The 19,146-nt window shown below is 39.9% G+C and overlaps 1 protein-coding gene across 3 annotated transcripts in view; it reads left to right on the top strand.

Annotated features, from left to right (window-relative positions):
* The first annotated feature begins 203 nt into the window (after positions 1–203).
* The window catches only part of NLGN4X (neuroligin 4 X-linked), a 290,649-nt gene continuing 271,706 nt past the window's right edge, over positions 204–19,146 (top strand). For all 3 annotated transcript variants that reach the window (XM_030572254.1, XM_030572234.1, XM_030572244.1), the window contains exon 1: positions 204–1,428. The gene's annotated coding sequence lies outside the window, so the exon portion shown is untranslated. The remainder of the gene's footprint in view (positions 1,429–19,146) is intronic.

Genomic DNA, 19,146 nt, shown 5'->3' with positions numbered 1-19,146 from the left:
AAAAGAAAAGCTTTTACCAATCCCCAAAGGATCAGACACATTCCCTCCCAGGTTAATGAATGTTTCAGATCTTACCCAAATACATGCTACAGCCAATTCTTATAAATTAAACTAAAATTTATTACAAAAACAAGAGAGAGAGAGTATGGTTAAAAGATCAATATTCATACAGACATGAGTTCAGTCCATTAAGGTTGTAGTTGCAAAGAGTTTAAACTTCCCCTGACGAAGCTTATGCAGATCTGAGATGATATAATCAGGACCCAAGGATCTTTTATACAATTTCATGTTTTTTTGATAAGTTGGAATCCCTCGGGGAACAAAAGATAATTACCATGACTTTGAAGGAGGTCCATCACCAGTGCTTAACTATATGAATTAACATAAGGCCATTTGCTTGTTCCTCCACCATTCACAGTACATGTCAAAGATAAATGAATAAGAAGATATCCTGGGTTTACAATTCATTTAAATGATATCAGAATACAGCATAGACCAGGACTGTTGATTACATTGTTGACCCTACTCATACATATGTAAATACACAAAACCACAGACATTATCTCCCCACATATCTTTTGGGGGTTATTTATTTTACAGGATGCTTAACTATGTTTCTAGCCATGCCTCACATAAGTTAACATTGGTAAGTTTGATAACCACTGAAAGAGGTCCACTGCTGCTACTTTAAACACTGCTCAACATTATAGAAATCTCAGCTTTAATGGGTTAAAAAAGCATGGATTTGTTGTTTAAGATGTTGGGATAGAAAAAAGCAATGGAAGTATCGCTGTGATTTGCCTCTCTACATTTATTTCTACATGTGTAAAATGCCCATCTGTTCAATCATACAGGCACCCTTGATAATTTTGTTACAGCTGGTTTGCAGTAGGATTAGATGCTCTTTGCATTAGGTTGTAGATGTAGATATGGTTTCTGTAGTGATGGGGCAGACTGCAGAGATCTATTGGCTGCTGGCTTTGTAAATTTCATTCAGTTTGGTCCAATAGCAGAAGGAGAGAGACTGGTACAGCCTGGACCTCTCTCCCTCTTCAATCTCTCTTTTTCTTGCAGATCAGCCTCTCTCTCCCTGTCTCTGTGTCTCTGCATAGGCAATCAGAGCTCTTACTGACAAACCCAACTCTCCCTCTTGCACTGATTTTGTAATGAATTTGCTTCCTGAATGTAGGTCGTTTACCACAGTAAGCGCCAGTTTCCTCCAAATCCAGCGTTGTTGTTGCTTTTTTATTTTTATTTTTTTGTGGTCGTTGCATTCCTTTGGACAAGAAAATCGCGTTGGATTCCAAAAAACAGAAGGGAGCCTTGTTTGAATAATTCCTGTTGTCTGATATCCTGTCAGGATTCCGTGGAAGAATTTGGCTGAGTAAAAAAGGACCTCCGTGCAGCTGCAGCTGTAGCACTGTTAAGGTAGGTATAGTAGATTTAAGGTTTGTGTGTTCATGTTCATTTTTGCGGGGGCTGGAGGGAGTTCTGAGGCAGAGGGTAGTCAGTTTGCTGCAGTCGTTTATGTTTTTACTTTCCCCATCATTTTTAAGGCTATACTTTTTCTGTCCTCTTCCCCATCATAGGCTATCTTCATGTCATCTGTGCAGCTACAGATCTAGAATTTGTCTTCCCCTGGACCATCATTTGTTTGGAGGCATTTTGGTGCAATCAGCTATTTGAAAAGGCTCTGGGGCTCTGTGTGAGATGTTTACAAAGTAGCTCTGCCTAACAGACCGATAAACAAAAGTGTGTGTGTGTGTGTTTGGGGGGAATATCTGCAGTACGGGGCGAGAGAAAGAGCAAAGCTAGTTTCCTGCAAACGAGATCAGAGGCAGTGGAAGGAGCAGGACCTCCTCTGTGCATCAGTGGTGTGGAGGGAATTACAGAACCGGCACGTAGGGCGGGCTTGGCTTAACCTCGCGGTGTCCCCTTCCTTAAAAAAAAGCAAACCCCACAGCTTGGCTCTTCTTCTATGGAGCGATTCACCCTCTTTTCTTCTTCAGCGGCTGGGCTCGGGTAAAATGCCTGCTTTTGTGATGCATGGGTTCTCACACGTGATGGACTGGAGCCTGGCACTCGCGAAGAAGGGTGGCTGGCTGGCTGGGTAGGCAAAGGGAGAAGCGGCGATGCAAAAAAAAACAACCCAAAACAATAACAGCAACAAAAAAAACCGCGAGTGTAAAGAGAGAAATAAAGGGGGACAGAGGAAGCCTCCGGAGGGAGAAGGGGGAGGGGGATCGGCTTCTCTGCAAAGCTGGGGCTCGGGGGCTGACGCGCGGCTAGGGGGCAGTGCTGGGGTTGTGTGAGGGGGTGCCCCATGTGGAGTGTCTCCGCGCTCCTTGGCCCCGGGTTGCACCTTCCCCACGGGAAACTGCTGCTGCCCCAAACTCTCTGTCAAACCTGCCGCCTCCCCGCTCTCCGGGTGGAAGTTAGGCTCCCCCTCCCCTCCCCGTCCCCCGCTGCCCAGCCCTGTGCCCACGTCCCCCCGGGGCCGCCCTTGCCTGCCCACCCTTCCTGCACTGCAGGGCCCCATTTCCCTGTTTCCCCCACCCATTGCCTCTGCAGGGTGCTGTGATTGATGATCTGTCCCTCCCGCAGCCATCAGCCGGGGGGCGCAGCGAGAGCAGCCGCGGAACTTCTACCTCCCCCTCCCTTCAGCCAGACCCTGCGCCAGGCTCCTTCCCCCGGGCCGCCCCCGCCCCGCGAACGCTGCTGGCGTGTGGGCTGGTGGGGGGGGGGAGAGGCTGAGCCTTGCTGAGGTCCCGGTTGCAAGAGGAGGATTTTCTGGAGGGGGCGGGTAGCAGAGCGATTCCCCTTCCCGTACTCACTGCAGCCACTGTCTAGCCGTTCCTGCTGCAGACACGGTCCTTGCCCACCCCGAAACTCAATAGCCCCAAGCACACACCGCAGCGCACCCCTCCCCACATCTGGCCCTCCCCAGGTTACACCGCCTAGCCCTCATCTAGCTGAGCCAGGTGATGGGGCTGCCTCAGGCAAACATCCCCAGCTTTCCCAGCCGCCCCGCACACGGCAACTCAGCTCCCTCTCCGGCAACCTGCCCCGCAAGCTGCAATGCCAGTAAGTTCCTTCCTCCTGGCCACGAGTCCCTTAGCCTTGACTGCCCAACGTCCCCAGTGCAAACTGTCCCTCGGTCTGTGCTGCCTTTCTCTGCATCAACCTCACCCCAGCTCCCAGGCCCCAGCTAATTGCCAGGTGTCCAACGCCTGCCTTGACTGCAGAGAGCTCAGTTTGCCCCATGGGAGGGGTAGAAGCCACGGCAAGCATCCTTCAGTGGCCACTCTGTGCCCGGGTCCTTCGGACTTCTCCTGCCAGCTATTCCAGTCCAGACACAACAAGGGGACGGCCTAGAAGCTAGCACCCACCTGAGGGTAACAGTGCCCTTGTTTTCAGCGGATTTGGCTCAGCTGGAAGAAACTGTATCTCCTTTTCCTTGTCCTGTCTCCAGCAGACGCTCTGACTGCTGCAGGTTTCACAAGTGGTTGTTTTACCCTTTTCCTCTTGCAGGAAAGATCTCCCCATCCTGCCCTCCCCCGGTGCTGGGATACATTGAGACAAGGCTACATTTGATTCATTGTTATAATTTATTATGATTATTTTATCATTTAGAGCCAGGACAATTATTTAGAGTGAGCAAGAGAGAGGAAAATAAAGAAACCCAAGAGATAAGTTAATCATCTGCGCTGTGGGCCTACCCTTTGTTTTCATAAAATAAACTAGTAATAATAGAACCCTTATCTATCCCTGAAACTAAACTAATTTTAATATTAAGTAGGGAAAAATAACTTTGTGGAAACAAGCAGGTGCTGTTCTTGCAAGAAAATTCCACAAGGTGGTAGTGTGTATACTTCCTAGTGACTTTTAATTTTATTTTTGAAATTTGGTCAATTGCTTGAAATGTTTTATTTCCATGGGTTCCACCTCTGTATCTTAAAAGCCCAACTGCATGTATGTTTTAAAACTACAAAATCATGTTGGATTTCAAATGGTTCAACATCCAGGAAGCATTTCCTACCTCTAGCTTCCCTCCTTTGCGTAGTCCTCAGAAGCAAGGGAACTGGTAAGGTTTTAAGGAAAAGTTTTAAAAAAGTGCAGAATCTGGATGTGTTTGAGACAAGCAACAGCAATTTCTGTCAAAGGATGGCTAATGGAATGAAATATGAAAGTCCCTATCTATATATTGTTAGATTGATCAAGTTTCCGGATTAAACTGTAACAGTCCGGTAATTCAATAAGTAGAGTCAGAGACTGATGTGGCTATTTAATCTATTACATTAATGCTTTATTTTAAACTTTTTGAGTCCATAGGTTTTATTGGGGTGTTGATGTTTACTATAACCACAATGATGTAAACAAATGTTCATCTTTGATACTTTGTATTTAAAAAGTAAGGAAACATTTATTGATTCCATAATCATGCTTCATCAATTTTTTGGAGAAAAATATCCTTAAATCTAGGCTGTATTTTGATCCCAAATGATTAATAGTGTTAGGAGTATCTTCCTGTAAGTAGAGGAAAGGGATATATATATATCTCTATATATCTATATATATATCAATCACATACACGCACTGGAGATTTCCATTCAGCGTGTGTGTGTATATATATATAAATATATATATGTACACACACAGACACACACACACATGTAGCATGGACTTCTCTGCAAACTGAAATCATCTCAGCTTGGTGGAAGGGTGGTAATCTATATCCCATGCAATACAAATTATATTTATTCATTATAAGACTTATTATTAATATAAGAAAATAACTTTTTGTGTTACCATAGAGCGTTGATAATTACATTAATCAATTGTAATTAAGTGGATAAAAAACTCAGGTTTACACAGGTGGGCTAGTTTCATACTTAAAATTAATCTTTTTTTATTTATGAAAAATATATCTGCCACATCTGTTAATATTTTTTACAGAATGGTCTATACATATTACTGCTTTCAAGAGGGTTGCTGTAATTCTTTTAAGTTATGCTGCTGGAGACAGGGTTGTATACTATTAGTCACAAACCTGTTCCAACTAATCGTTAGGTACTGTGGATGTGAAAAGGTACTATGAATGTTATGACTTACGAATAGGTCATTTATGTAAGCAAAACCTTTTGATGGTATTAGAATAGTACATTTCATGACAAGATATATTTATGATAATTGAACCTTTAATTCTAACATACTGGTTCTTAGCAATTGAGAATTATTTTTCTTTTGTTTACAAGTCACGTTTATTTTTTTCTCTTCTGCGTGCATAGATAACACACAAATGCAACTACCATCAGCCTGTTTGTATTTGGGCTATACTAGGTATCATAACTGAAACTGGTTTTGGCATCCAAAATATATTTCTTTGATCCTGTTATTCATCTAGGGCTTGATCCAAAGCCCATTGAAACCAGTGGAAATTTTTCCACTGATTTCAGTGGCCTTTAGATCAGGTGCATATAATTTATTTTGTTATCTGCATAGGATTTGTAACATTTCAGAATGCTAACATTTCTAATTGAGACTGATGATTTACCTACTATTCTTTTAAATAGTAACATTACAACACAAAGTTAAATATTACAAAATGCTAGTACGTACACTATAAACACAGACATCTTCTAAGCCTCATGCTAAGTACATAGGATATTATTTTTCCTTCTTCAACAATGCAGAGTGATCAGTTGAGACAATTCTTGTTAGAAAATAAAATACTTCTCAATAGAACTTCTAAATAATGTTGGATAATTGTATATTGGATTGGATTAAAACAGGATAATTGATACAGTGGATAATTTACCAAAAATTCTGCATGCATAGCTTCATTGTCACAGATGCTCTTTTCAGCCTGTTTAGTTAGACTAGTGAACTTGAACAGGCCCTTTGACTCAAAGAAATAGCGATAAAGGGTTTGTCAAAAATGGCTTTCTTATTATGCAAATTCCAGCTGAAGGTCATTACAAGTAAGTTAGAAAGGAAGGAAAGAGGCAGAAGGAAGAGCTGCTTGATAGAAACTGTAAATTAAAAAAAAATCGTATGGAAACAGTGCTTTATTTAACATGAAAAAGTAACTGAACACTGCATAAAGGTGTGTACTTCTGCTTTTGACAGGTTCTCAATATGGCCTCCTCTTGGCTTTTCAAAGAAGCATGCTGTTCTTTGACAGCTGAATCACACAATGTAAGGAACAGATCCAACTGGGTGGGACAGGGAAAGCACCACTCTGTAAACAGCATAGGATCTGGTCATTCTGCTTTTTGAAGACTTGTCACAAAGCACAAATATTCAAAATCTCTTTTGTGTGACCAAAATTCATTACAAATGCACACCGGACTTTGAATCTAAAAAGAGGAAAACCTAATAAAACCAAAATATAAACATGAAGCTGGCAATGAGCCACTCAGATCATCAGGAATCTCATTTCAAAGTGCAGCTATTCTCTGTCACAGTTCAGCTCAGGTGTGCTCAAGCAATGTTTGTAAAGCATTTATGCTCCAAGCCGTTTTGATCCCTACATCTGACAGGGTTATATACTCAACTTTATCACCTTTTAATAGTTCTATTGTGTTTGGGTTAGTAGTCCCCAGATCTGAATTTCAAGAAAAAAAATGCTTGCTGGTTGAGAAGAAAAAAAGGTTTTATTGGCACTGTTCCTCAAAATGATAGAAGTGGTAGGTAATTAATGTCCGTTTTCCATAACCTGAAGATGGAGTAGGGGAAAGAAAACTTAAAATGTATAGGGGAAAAATGAGTACAATTCATAGGAAATAAATATCATTTTGAAGGGGGTAGTAATAAAAAAATGAGGACAGATCTCCTGGATTATAAATAAATGAACTTAGGGTTTGCGTGTGTGTGGGAACGTTTCTGTATTGTTAGATTTAAAAGGAAGTTTATATCAAACAATATTATTTAGTGACTTATTACCATAGCATGCTTGATGATCTGAACATTAATAGCCTCTCCAGAAGATGTTGCTTTTCCCAGTTACATCTGTATAAGACCAATAGCATGGCTTATTCAAATGGAATATATGTGTTCACATAATGAAATGAAACCTAGCGAGAAATGTTCAGATGCACACTACTGTACTCTGTCTAAAAATGAGTTGTAATAATTGAGATCACTTTGTACAGCTCTTACATTCTGCTGTGTTCTGCTCACACACCACCCTGAGTGTTAGGACATGTTTTAGCAAATGTATTCAGCCAAACATAGCTTCAGTAAGTAAAAGGGTAAGAATTTCCATGCTCATCTCTCCATTGTCACTTTATGTGCACACTGAGATTTGCAGCTTGGGGTTGGTGAACCTCTTAAAAGAAAATTAATGGAACTCTTATTAGAAAAAATATTACAGAAGCTATTATACTGGACTGGTTAATTCACTCTGCAAACTTGGAGGGGGGGAAGTGGGGGAAAGAACCCATGTGCCCTAGCATTATTAAAATGACTTTCTTAAAAGGTATCAATTTTTTGTGACTAGAATGGAACTATTTTGGGGATTTTGGTTAGAATGTGTTGGAAAGTGATAGAAATATTAGACAGAATATAGTAATTTTTATAACAACGTGATGAAGAGGGGCATATAGTAAAAAATTACTGTTTTTTGGAAATGAACTGATGCCTGGTTATGTCTAATTATGAAATTATTAATCTGACAAATGTTATTCTTCCTTACATAGTGTGATGTAACTCATCTTTTATTTACTACTCTTTATAACAACTTTTAAATTCTTTAAATTAGTTTTATTTATAATGAAAAAGTACTTTAGTATTAATTATAAAATCAATGAAACAAGCATTTGAGTTCTTTATTAATTAAAATCAATAGTATAGCAAGTACTTAACATTTGAGAGATGATTGTATTATCATAAATTGGTGGCTGTGTAGCTTTCTCTAAGAGTTTCATTCAGATTTGCATTTGTTGGATATGAATGCGCAATAACAAAAGTATGTAACTTCTTGTTCCTCCAGCAATAGTGACTCTTTTTACCCTTTTGGTACAAATGGATACGGCTCTTCAATCCCAAACCCAAAGAATATACAAAGCTAGTAAATCAATCAAAAAGCCTTCCTGTCTCATGATTATAGATTTTGTGTAGGCCATCTAATATTTAAGCATTTTAAAATCACTCATCCCCATTGTATCTGAGTGCTAAATCAGGGGCAGGCATAAAGTGAGCATGAAGTCAGCAGGTTTGCTCAAATCATATATAGACCTTGCTCTAATGCTATTCTAGTCAATGGCCTTGCCAAATCAGGGGCTGCCAGCCATGCTGATTGTTGCCATCACGTGGCAGTTTTGTGATATAGGTGCCACACAAGGAACTGGGTTAACATCACCAGCTCGCTTGCACTATTGCTTGAAGTTATATTTGGGGCCTTTGAAAATGAGAAAAGCCAATCAGGCATTGCCCTATCTTTCTATATACCATAGCTGGAAATACCTGATAAGTACTAAAGCATGAGTTAAATGCTTTATTTTAACTCCTTTGTTCCAGAAATGAACACTTGTTAATAACTGTACAATACATTAAGTTCTTCAAGACAGAGACTGCTGATGTGTCTATTGCTCAGTGCCACACACTTACTGATGATTTACAATATAATAATGATTGATACCCTAAATAAATTTGCTACCATAAAATACAAAAGTCCTGTTTTAGAGATGCTAAAATATTATATAACTTAGAGGAAAAACTGATAGCTACATTGTCAAATAAACAAATTGGAATGGACACATATGTTGCTGGTTTATTTTTTATATCATTTGATACAGATATGTAGACCAATTTTTTTGTTTTCAAATAATGGTGAAATTTGCAAAGGAAAACTTGCAGATTCATTTATTTAGGAGGAGTAAAACTTATTGGCTTCAGGGCACAGTTTGTAGAGGGCAGGTGTATTCTCTATTACACTTTGGTTTTACTCGGAAATCACAGATATTGTAGTAATTGTACATTTGAGAATTCTTTTTCTGGGAAAAATGAGTAAATATCCATCTTTACCTCCAATGCCTTTATTTAAATTTTTTACAAATCTATAGCCTTGTCTGTATACCTCATTAGGGTTTAAGCATTTGTTTTTTTAAAGCACCGTGGGAATAAATACAAAATGTTGCCAGGTAGCTGCATTTTACAGAGGGATAAAATTTCCTTCAGATTCTGTCATTTGATTGTGCCTTTGTCGATTTGGCTGTGGGAAGGTTTCCAGACCCACATTTCCAGTAAGCACAGCCAATATTTCATTCTTATATACGGCCATATATGGGTGCCAGCAATGTCTCTATCCAACTAATGCACAACAAACTCCCTACTCTTTTCTTTACTGGATGTAGCATAGGCCATCAGCATGATTAAGATTAGCATTATGGGGCTGATCCAAAGCCTGGTGAAGTCAATGGAGAGACTCCTGGAAAATACAGTGGACACTAAGTCAGGCCCTATATAAGGAATATGCAATATTTGAGTGAAATATACAGGGTCCCATTTAGAGGGACTTTTTGGCTGGATTTTAATCTGAGCTCATTAAAATGCTTCCAAATCCATCTTTTTAAACAGCAGAAATCTTTTGTTCTCCTGAAAAGCTCATTTATGCAAAATCAATCCCTCTTTTTGGAAAGCTATTATAAATGAACAGGATGTGAAGGTGTAGGGAGCCATAAATTCCCCTAGCCTGCAGAATACTGATGGTTCAAAAGCGTAGGACCATATATTATCCTCTGTCTATGTTCAAGGATTTTGTTATTTGTTGCTCTAATATGAATAATAAACATTTGTTCGGCAAGCACCAGAGCTTTGCATGATATCTTACTGAGATTTGTTAAAACAAAACAAAACCTGTGTGTACCCTGGAGACCCAAAGCATTGGTAACTGAATTGGTGATAATTGAATTGGTACCTGAACCACTGATGCAGTGCTCACACTAGCTGTGGTTTTGTAGGGGCAGTTGTGCCCCCCATTCATACCAGTGCTGCTCCACAATGTTGCACTGCCCTCTGGGTACCCAGTTCCAGAGTGCCTGCCTATTGGAGCACTAGGTTGAGGGAAATTTTGAAAAACTTTTCTAGAAGCCCAAATAAATTGTTGCAGAAGAGGTGAAGCCCCCATAGGAATCTGGCAATATCTGCCATATCCACTTTTATTTTTATCATAATAAAGAACAGAGAGTCTGATCTCACTCCTTGCTTAACATAGTTTCTGCTCAGCTTCTGGGAATTGAGATATCTCAGGCATCTGCAGTAAGGGCCTAGTGTCAGTATTCTTGAAGAGCCAGAGTATAACCAGCAGTTAGTGGATTTATTTGTTGTTTCTCTCACCCAACATCTTCAGTAAATGGCTCTGTGTAGTAGTTCAAGATCATGCTAACCAGGTTGCGTGCCTCCTGTAAATCAGGTATATAACCACTGAATGGTAGGACAGAGTTGTGCTCCAGGCCTGGGATGGGCAAGAGCCGTTCATTATTAGTGTAATGATTATAATGTGTGCCTGTTGCAATTTGTGTCATGTATGTGAAAACAATGTTGAGGTCTCAATACAAGGTGGAGTGAGGCGGCAGTAGGACTTGTGGCAAATTATGTACAGCTGGACAGACAAGCTGTGGCACTGGAGGCTGTAAATTATATTAACACAGCCTGCAGTAGGTCTGCTGCCCAAATTAGAAATGCTCAGTGCACAGAGTTCCAAAGAGCAGGTGGAGAATTGGGGGATGGATGATGCAGATCACTGATTCTGACAGAGCAAATATTAGCGATTAGCATCACTGAAAACTAGTGTCAATCTGGGGGTGGCTCATTTGGTAGATAAACACTTATTTTTATGATCATCGTGGTGATGATAATTTGTAATGCGAGGGAGTTATAGTGGGCAGCATTGTGAATATATTAATGCAATGTTAATAATTAACAATTGTTATAAAATACTTTTGATTGCTTTATTGGTGGTTAAGACTTTTTTGCAGTTCTTATGCTTCTTCCCCACAGTCTATATGTGTGTTGTATGATTTAGATTAAGACATTGAAAGAGAAAATAATTGTTTGTTCATATAGAAATCTAGCATATTTGATGTAATATTTACACAAATTTTATTTTGACAAGTTATCTATTAGAGACACAATCATTCAGGCCAACTGGCTTATATAAGTAAGGTAACAGAGTAAATTAGAAGGAAAGTAAGATTTGTATAGTGCAGGAACGTAAAATTGATGTTTTGCACATAAAAAATTAATCTCCTTGGTTCTAAGTGCAGGGGTAGAACATTGTTGGAATGCAGAAGAAGGAGCTAGAAAGATAGTGCATGCCAACATGTGCCATTATCCTGCATCCGCATTATTTTGGCTTGCTGGTGCAGGCATAAGTGAAAGAGCCTATTGCTGGGGCACCTGTGCCATCTTCATTTGCACTCTGTGTCATCCTAAATCATTCCCTTTAGAATTGTTGGATGTGAAGTCTCATTTCCCTGTTCTTCTGAAATAGACCAATCTAAAGGAATTGTAATCCTGCATAAATCTATCTTGTCTTTAAAAATAGTCTTGGTTTTCTTCTCTAGAAACCAAACATTTGATCAGAATCCTATTGTATTTCCCTCTGCATGTCCCAAACAATATTCTCTGTTTTCTTTTCCTTGCCTCGTTAGACAGCTATTTCACCATCCTAGACCCCATGAGCCCCCCTGCTTGCTTTGGGTGTTACTAGGTGTAATACTGATCACCATCATGAAACTTCAGAATTAAAGGGTTAAAAGCCACAGCAGTGACTAATTCATCTCTTGGAATATTAAAGAACATCATAAAAGTATAAATTTCTGTTTTGTTTGGAATTCCAGTGCCTTTTTGCAAGGCACTTCCATTTTGCAACTAGAAAGGGTAAAGGTATAGCATTAGACTTTCTTCACAAATATAAAGAAAGTGTACAGAGCTTGAGGGGGGAATGGGCAGGGAAGTGGGGTGATAGAAGAGAAAATTAGGTCTATAATTAGTTGCGTGTTTGCCTGATTTCAATACTTGCATTTGATGGTTAGCCAGAGACTGTACAGGATATATACTAATTCCTCTATCAATAAATGTGGTAATTATCCATCAGATTGCTCTTAATTTTCCTCAGAATGATTTTTAGTGCATAGAATAGAAAAGCAGCTAGATAAGAACAAGTTATTAAATAGCTGTTCCGATGTGGTGTAAGGTCTGACAGATACATATAACATAAATATTTGGTCCAGTGTATCCTATGTCAGTATCCTTTTTTCACATTTGTTGCATTGTGGCTTCTGTTCGTACACTGGATATCTACCATTAAACTATGTTGAACACTTCACCACTTGCAGGAAACAGGGAACCATGCATCCAGCCATGGAGATGGTTTGGTAAGGGAATGCTGACCTTTTTAGAGTTTGGGAGAATAAACCTAGTGGTCCCATGCAGAAGCAGATGTTTGGGAGGAGGAATGGTGAAGCTGAAGGAGAGGGGATATTCTATCCTCATGCATCCATGCCCACCAGTTTCACAGCAATAATGGTGGTGTTCATTACAACCTGGAAAATGTTTCTTCCAGCTCTAAAGTCTGCAAACTCAAACTCGATTAGTACATATATAAAATTGGAGTTGAGGGCCTATATATTTCAATTCTTCCTTCCTGATTTGACATGCTGCTCTGTCAGGTTCTTTGGATTCTCTGAAGCAGTTCTGGGATCTCAGGAAGCTCTCTGGCATCTCCTGTTCTGGCTCCTCATCTGTAATGTCCAGCCAGGCCATGGAGCTGGCATTTTCCTCCTGTTACTAACATCACTTCAAGCTGTGATGTAATTGCCTGTTCACTTGTTAGGGACTCTCTGACCAGGTGGTGTATTCCAGACTTGTTAAGGGGCCCAGTAGGATGGTAGTGCACCAAATTTCTCAAGTGGAAACAAAGTCAAGGGGAGAAAAGTGATCAGAGCATGGGTAGAATCTCCATCCTTAGAGGTTTTTAAGCCCTGTCTGGGATGATTTAGTTGGTGTTGGCCCTGCTTTGAGCAGGGTCTTGGACTAGATGACCTCCTAAAGTCTCTTGCAGCCCTAATCTTTTATGATTCCATGGGGATGTGGTAGGAAGTGGCAGGCAATGGGGTGTAATTATGGGCAAAGCCTCAAGTAAGTACAAGGATCTTGAATGGAAAGACATAGGGAGCCTAAGAAAGGACTGGAAACAGGGTGTGGTGTGCAAGGCAGTGGTGAAGAAAGATTATCTTAGCAACTAAATGTTGAATTTTGGTGGGAGATGAATCAGAAGAGGATGTTACAGAAGGTAAGATGAGACAGCAACATGAGTTTTGGTAATGGTAATTCCACACACAAATCAGTGGAAGCACATGACTCTTAATGCCATCATAATTCCACTGAATCTTTAGAGACCCAGTATTAGGTGCATGGTAGGTTTTATTCCTTTGAAACCATAGAGGCTATTTTCCTTTTGAATAGTGATTTAGTGCCTTTTTTTCCTTCTCAGCTAAAGCTCCTATTTAAAAAAGATCACAGAATTCCCTCACAAGTATTTCCTTTTTTATAATGAAGCAACTTCCAAATGTTTCATCACTGAAGATGTTTCTGTTTGGAAATGTTTTTCCTTGTAACTATTTTTTTTCCCTTAAAAGTATAATAAATCACCTTTTGTGTTCTTTTGTTTCAGTTATTTGAAATCAGACAAAATGAGCTGTAGAACAAAACAACTGAGGGAAATGGGAAATATATGTAGCGTATGTTCTGAGGAAATTTGCTTTTATTATGTAAGAGCAGGTTTATTAAAACTGTGGGTTTTGATGGTTCTGCCATTGTTACAGAAAAATGAGAAAATAAAACCTAGAGTAAACTAAATGTACCTTGAGCCCACTCATACACCACTCATAGCTGTTTATTTAATAGCTAATGAGGAGTTCATGCAGGGGTTGCTTCGTCATAGCTCTCAAACAAGGCTTATGCTTTATTTCACATTTAGGAGCCTGCTTTTTTTTTCTATTACTTTTCTAAACAATGTAGAATTGATGCACATCCTCCAAACCAAAAGTATCTGCTTTAAAACACAGGAGATTGGTTTTGTGAGTGGAGGTAGGGGTGCTGGAACAATGTTTATGGTATGTCCCTCTGCCCGCGCTGCTTCCAGCAGCTCCCATTGGCCTGGAGCAGCGAACCGCAGCTTCTGGGAGCTGTGATTGGTTGAACCTGCGGATGCAGCAGGTAAACACACTGGTCTGGCCCGCCAGGGGCTTTCCCTGCACAAGTGGCAGAACAAGTTTGGGAACTACTGCCTTAATAAATGAATTTGCCCTATATATGATTGCACATAATGTAAACTATACATCATTTTCCAAACAGCTGTGGCACTCTACATGTAAAGTTGTATATTTAAAAGATAATGGGCCTGACTCAGATTGCACTAGCACTAGTTTTACACCAGTAGGAATCCAATGGAGTTACATCTGATATGTGTAATGTATATAGGGCTAAGAAAGAACATTTAGGCCCTATAAATCTCCCTCTAGCTATTTGTGCTCTTCCTTTGTAATGAGTAAGTCACAATGTAATATGTTCTTTTGTCAGATGAAAACCTCTTCTGTTTTTAGCTAAGGAAAATGTCTTGTAGTCTATGCATTAAAATTGCTTACTAACCAGATGTTTGTCCCAGTGCGAGTGAAATGGTCTCTTACAAATTCCTGTAACTGCATTAACCTTCTTGACAGAGTGATTCTAGGAAGTTAAGGCAAAGATACAAGTAAATAGCAAGAAGGGGTGGAAATCTGATTCTTGAAGCATGAGACCCATTTTAATGCAGATCATGGTGAAACAGGCTTAGAATTTGGCAATAAAACAAATCAAATTAGTTTTCCAAGGTATACATTCTCTTTAAACTTATTTTCTTCATGGCTAATCTTTATTAAATAGTAGTATTTTTTCTTCTGTTTATAACTTTTTCCATTTTAAATTCTTATTCTAAATCAGGGATCAGCAACCTTGGGCCCACAGACCGCCAGGATAAGCACCTTGGTGGACTGGGCCGGTTTGTTTACCTCCTGCATCCGCAGGTTTGGCCGATCGTGGCTTCCAGTGGCTGCGGTTCATCGCTCCAGGCCAATGGGGGCTGTGGGAAGTGGCGTCCAGCACATCTCTCAGCCTGCGCCTCTTCCCACAGCCCCCATTGGTCTGGGACGGTGAACTGCAGCTGGTTGGAACCGCGATCGGGCGAACCTGCAGACGCGGCAGGTAAACAAACTGGCCCGGCCCGCTAGGGTGCTTACCCCGGTGGGCTGCGTGCCAAAGGTTCCCGATCCCTGTTCTAAATTATATAAAATCCTAAGGTCAGCTAATTTCCAGTATATATTGACATTTCATTTTTATCTGGGCAGGAGTTTCATGTGTAGGTGGACAAAAAAAACATTTGAATAGGGAAAAAATTCCCACAACCTATTTTATTGCCTTTTACTGATCTGTTTTTCTGCTCAGACACGCATCAGGATTATTTATAGTACATACTGTTTGTAAATAAATGAGCACTGAATTATAGGAAAGAAATCCCAACAACTATACTCAAGAGTATTTTTCTATTAAAGAATAACTAAAATCCGTGTTTGGCTGAAATATAATTCAATTTGAAGAAGAGAGTTTTGTCTTCATTAGTGTGCAGAATGAATGTTTGCAAAGATCCATAAAAATAAATACAGAAATTCAATGGTAAGGGTTGAAAGTTAAATGGATGTATCCAAGCCCTTGATTGATTTAGAGAGCCCTTAGTTGAATGACTTTTTAAAAATCATCATTTATTACATTTATTCTTGGTTGTGTTCAGCTTGGGAGGGGGAATAAACTTTTTTAGATGTTTTTCTCTTACCTAAATTGAAAGCTGTTATAACACATAGCAGCACCAGGGATTGCAAGTTTTGTCATAATGTGGACCATGTTTTAATACAGAAATTATCTTAAAGATCACCTCCCATCACATTCATTACACACCTTAGGCCAGATTTTTCCAGTGCTCTGCACCTTCAGTTAGGAACTAGTTTTCAAAAGAGCTCTGCTTCCAATTAGGCACCTCTCATGCCTGCTCCAGTCCCTTTACATTGGTTAAGAGGCTAAGTGCATGGTAAAGGAGTCCCTGTTCTTTGAGGGGCTCAGTCACTGCAGAAAATAGCCATAAGGCTATCTTCCAAGGATCCCCCACTTAACGCCTGATATAGGAGGAATCCTAGAGGTAGAACTGGGAGCAATAGGGCCTGTTGGGGTGTAGGACACAGCATATAGTGCTGCGACTATTCCCAGTCATGCTGTGGCCCATATAGCAACTCCAAGAAGTTGTTCTAATTTAGACAGGCCCCAGGATTGTCTGAGTTGTGCCAGAGGCTGCTCCAGCTCTTGGAGCAGTCCAGGATAAGGAAGGCTCTAAAGCCATCTTGAAGCCACTTTAATTCCTTTGCCCTGCCTCCAAGCCATGCTGCAGCTCCTTTAGACACGTCACAGATTCTCACTCTAGGTCTTCAGAAGTGCTCAGTACCCCGCAGTTCTCATTGGGTCATTTATCACCTAGATTTTGATTTCTGAAAATCTGGCCAGTTATTGTGGTGTCTAAAAGGAACTAGGATCTTTTGGAGATCACAACCAGCACGATTTCCACAGGCCTGGTTTAAGAACTTTTATTGGGCCTTGGCTTCCCCATAGAAAGGAAAATATTGAGTAAGAATTCAGGGAAGAATGGCCTTAAGTCTTCTTGTATTGCATCCTTCATTTTTCCTTTAACAAAAGAATTGATGTATAATATTAATTTTAGAATATGCATAGATCCCACTATTTCTACTTATTAGCTTATGATATTGAGCTCTAACACAGTATGCAAGAATACTGGAAAACCCACTTTTATTATGTAAAAAAAGCAACTGTGTGATAGCTTTGGGGACAAAAGTTAAATTTAACTTCCCTCACAGTCTGCTGTACTAATACAGCCAGAACCAATAAGGTCTACAAGCTTGTTTATATTACAAACAACAACAACAACAGAATACAAGGTCTTCTCTTTCATTTTGTGTTCCACATCACCCTTCCCTTAGAGTTTTATGACATAGTTTTTAGTTTTTTCTATGTCTGCCAAATGATGTATGCTTAAATAATCTCCACACTGTATATTTAAGTGTACTTCTGACTTTTGTCAATCAGTGCAAAAGTACCTGATACCCACAGATGCCTCAGGGTGTCCACAAAGTATCAAATGTATCCACAGCCACTAATGCCCCATGCATCTGAGGAAGTGGGTATTCACCCACGAAAGCTCATGCTCCAAAACCTTTGTTAGTCTATAAGGTGCCACAGGATTCTTTGCTGCTTTTACAGATCCAGACTAACACGGCTACCCTCTGATACTTAATGCCCCATAAAATCACTACTCTCATATCTTTGTACTGTTCCCAGAGATACTAAATTGAGGAGGCTATACTTTGAGGAATGATGTTGTGGGATCAGATGGTTAGATTTATTAGAGTTGTTACTAGTGTGGAGTACTGAACTGCCTTTGAAGTTCTTGGGTTTTGGATTGGCGGGAAACAACATGGTAGCATCCGCAACTATTCTTGATTATACTATAGGCAACAAAATATTTGATCTTTCTAGATACATCCAAGCACTTAAAGATTGAGAAGTACTGGTATTTCATCAAAACGATGACCCTAGTTTCAGCTTAAATTCCTAGAAAAACTACCTATTAAAGTCATGTAAAATTGTTCCCTAGTGATCTATGTTGTGGTTGCCAGACGTGAATGAAAGTAATCATTTTAGAATTGTCTCCTATCTGGTGGTCAAACTGGATCATGTGCCCATTTTAGTTTTTCCAAGTGAATGCTTCTACTGACCTTAGGAACTTGAGAAATCATAACTGTGGATTTCAACAGTTCTGCCATTGGGACAGAAAAATAAGAAAATCCAGACTGTAAAATATGTTTATCTTTATCGCATTCATATGCCCTACCCATGTAGGTTTAGTTGGTTTAATAGGTGGTGAAAGATCCTTGCAGAACTTCTATGCCATTGCCCATGTGAAACATGCACTATTCCAATAGTTCCAAAGTAACAAGACTTAAGAGAAGGTGCCTGTATTTAATAACACTTGTCTCTTAACTCTTGAGAGTGCTATGCAAAATGAAATGTTAACTCACAGAGGATCAAGGAGAGTGCCCAGAGAGCTGATCATATGCTCAACCTTGGTTCTCGGTTTTTTATAGGTACTTTGGATGTTCAAGTCACTCTTATGTGGCCTATCATACATTTTCATGCTGTGGATCTTCTGCACCTGTGTCAATGGAGCTGATCATGGTGCCAAAGACTAATTGTTTATGGATTTCTGTGATTTCCCTTCTGGTGAAGTAGTGTATCTGATTTTTCCTTTCCAGCCAAGTGTCAGCAGCTCAATGACAGCTATTATCCTCTGTTAGTGCCCTGGACATCCTATTCTTGCCTGGTACCTCAGAATTCTTTGGCCCCAGAAGTCACTGTAATTCACCACTGTGACTCCAACAAGTCTCTTGGACTTTCAGTAGCTTGGTTACAGCTTAGGAAAGAGAAACTGTGGAGCTAACACTGGATCATCATCTTCCACAGGATTTTGTATATATATATAATGAAAATTTTCACCAAGGATGTCACAAATATTATTTGTCCTCATCTGTGGACACAGTGAGGTACTATTCAGGTGAACTCTTTTTTGTAGTGTGCCTTTTCCTCCATACATTTTGCTTTGTTTCTACAGAGGATATCCACGGTCTTCTTTATTATTGTAAGCATTCACTGCCTGCAGTTTTCACACTTGCCCATATTAGTTGCTTAAAGCAAGAGCCACAGCTGTGGCGACATTATTGATAGGCATTATCAGCTTCTCTCAGTTGCAGAACGGTACTGACCATCTTTAAACATGAAGAGGTCTGTCCCCTTCTCAGCAAGACAATTCTGATGCTTGCCAATTACTGTCTCTCTCAAATTTCCCTTTTTCAGGAAAGTGACTGAATGGGTGGCTGGTATTCCATTTCCGGGAGAGCTGGACACTATTGACATCCTTGGTTCTGGCCTGAATTTGGGATTAAGATTATATTCGTCAGGGTCATGAATGATCAGGCCAATTTGGACTTG

The sequence above is a fragment of the Gopherus evgoodei genome, chromosome 1 (assembly GCF_007399415.2).
Source record: "Gopherus evgoodei ecotype Sinaloan lineage chromosome 1, rGopEvg1_v1.p, whole genome shotgun sequence".
Taxonomy (NCBI): domain Eukaryota; kingdom Metazoa; phylum Chordata; order Testudines; family Testudinidae; genus Gopherus; species Gopherus evgoodei.
Note: the sequence above shows the minus strand (reverse complement) of the source record. Positions and strands in the feature narration are given on the sequence as shown.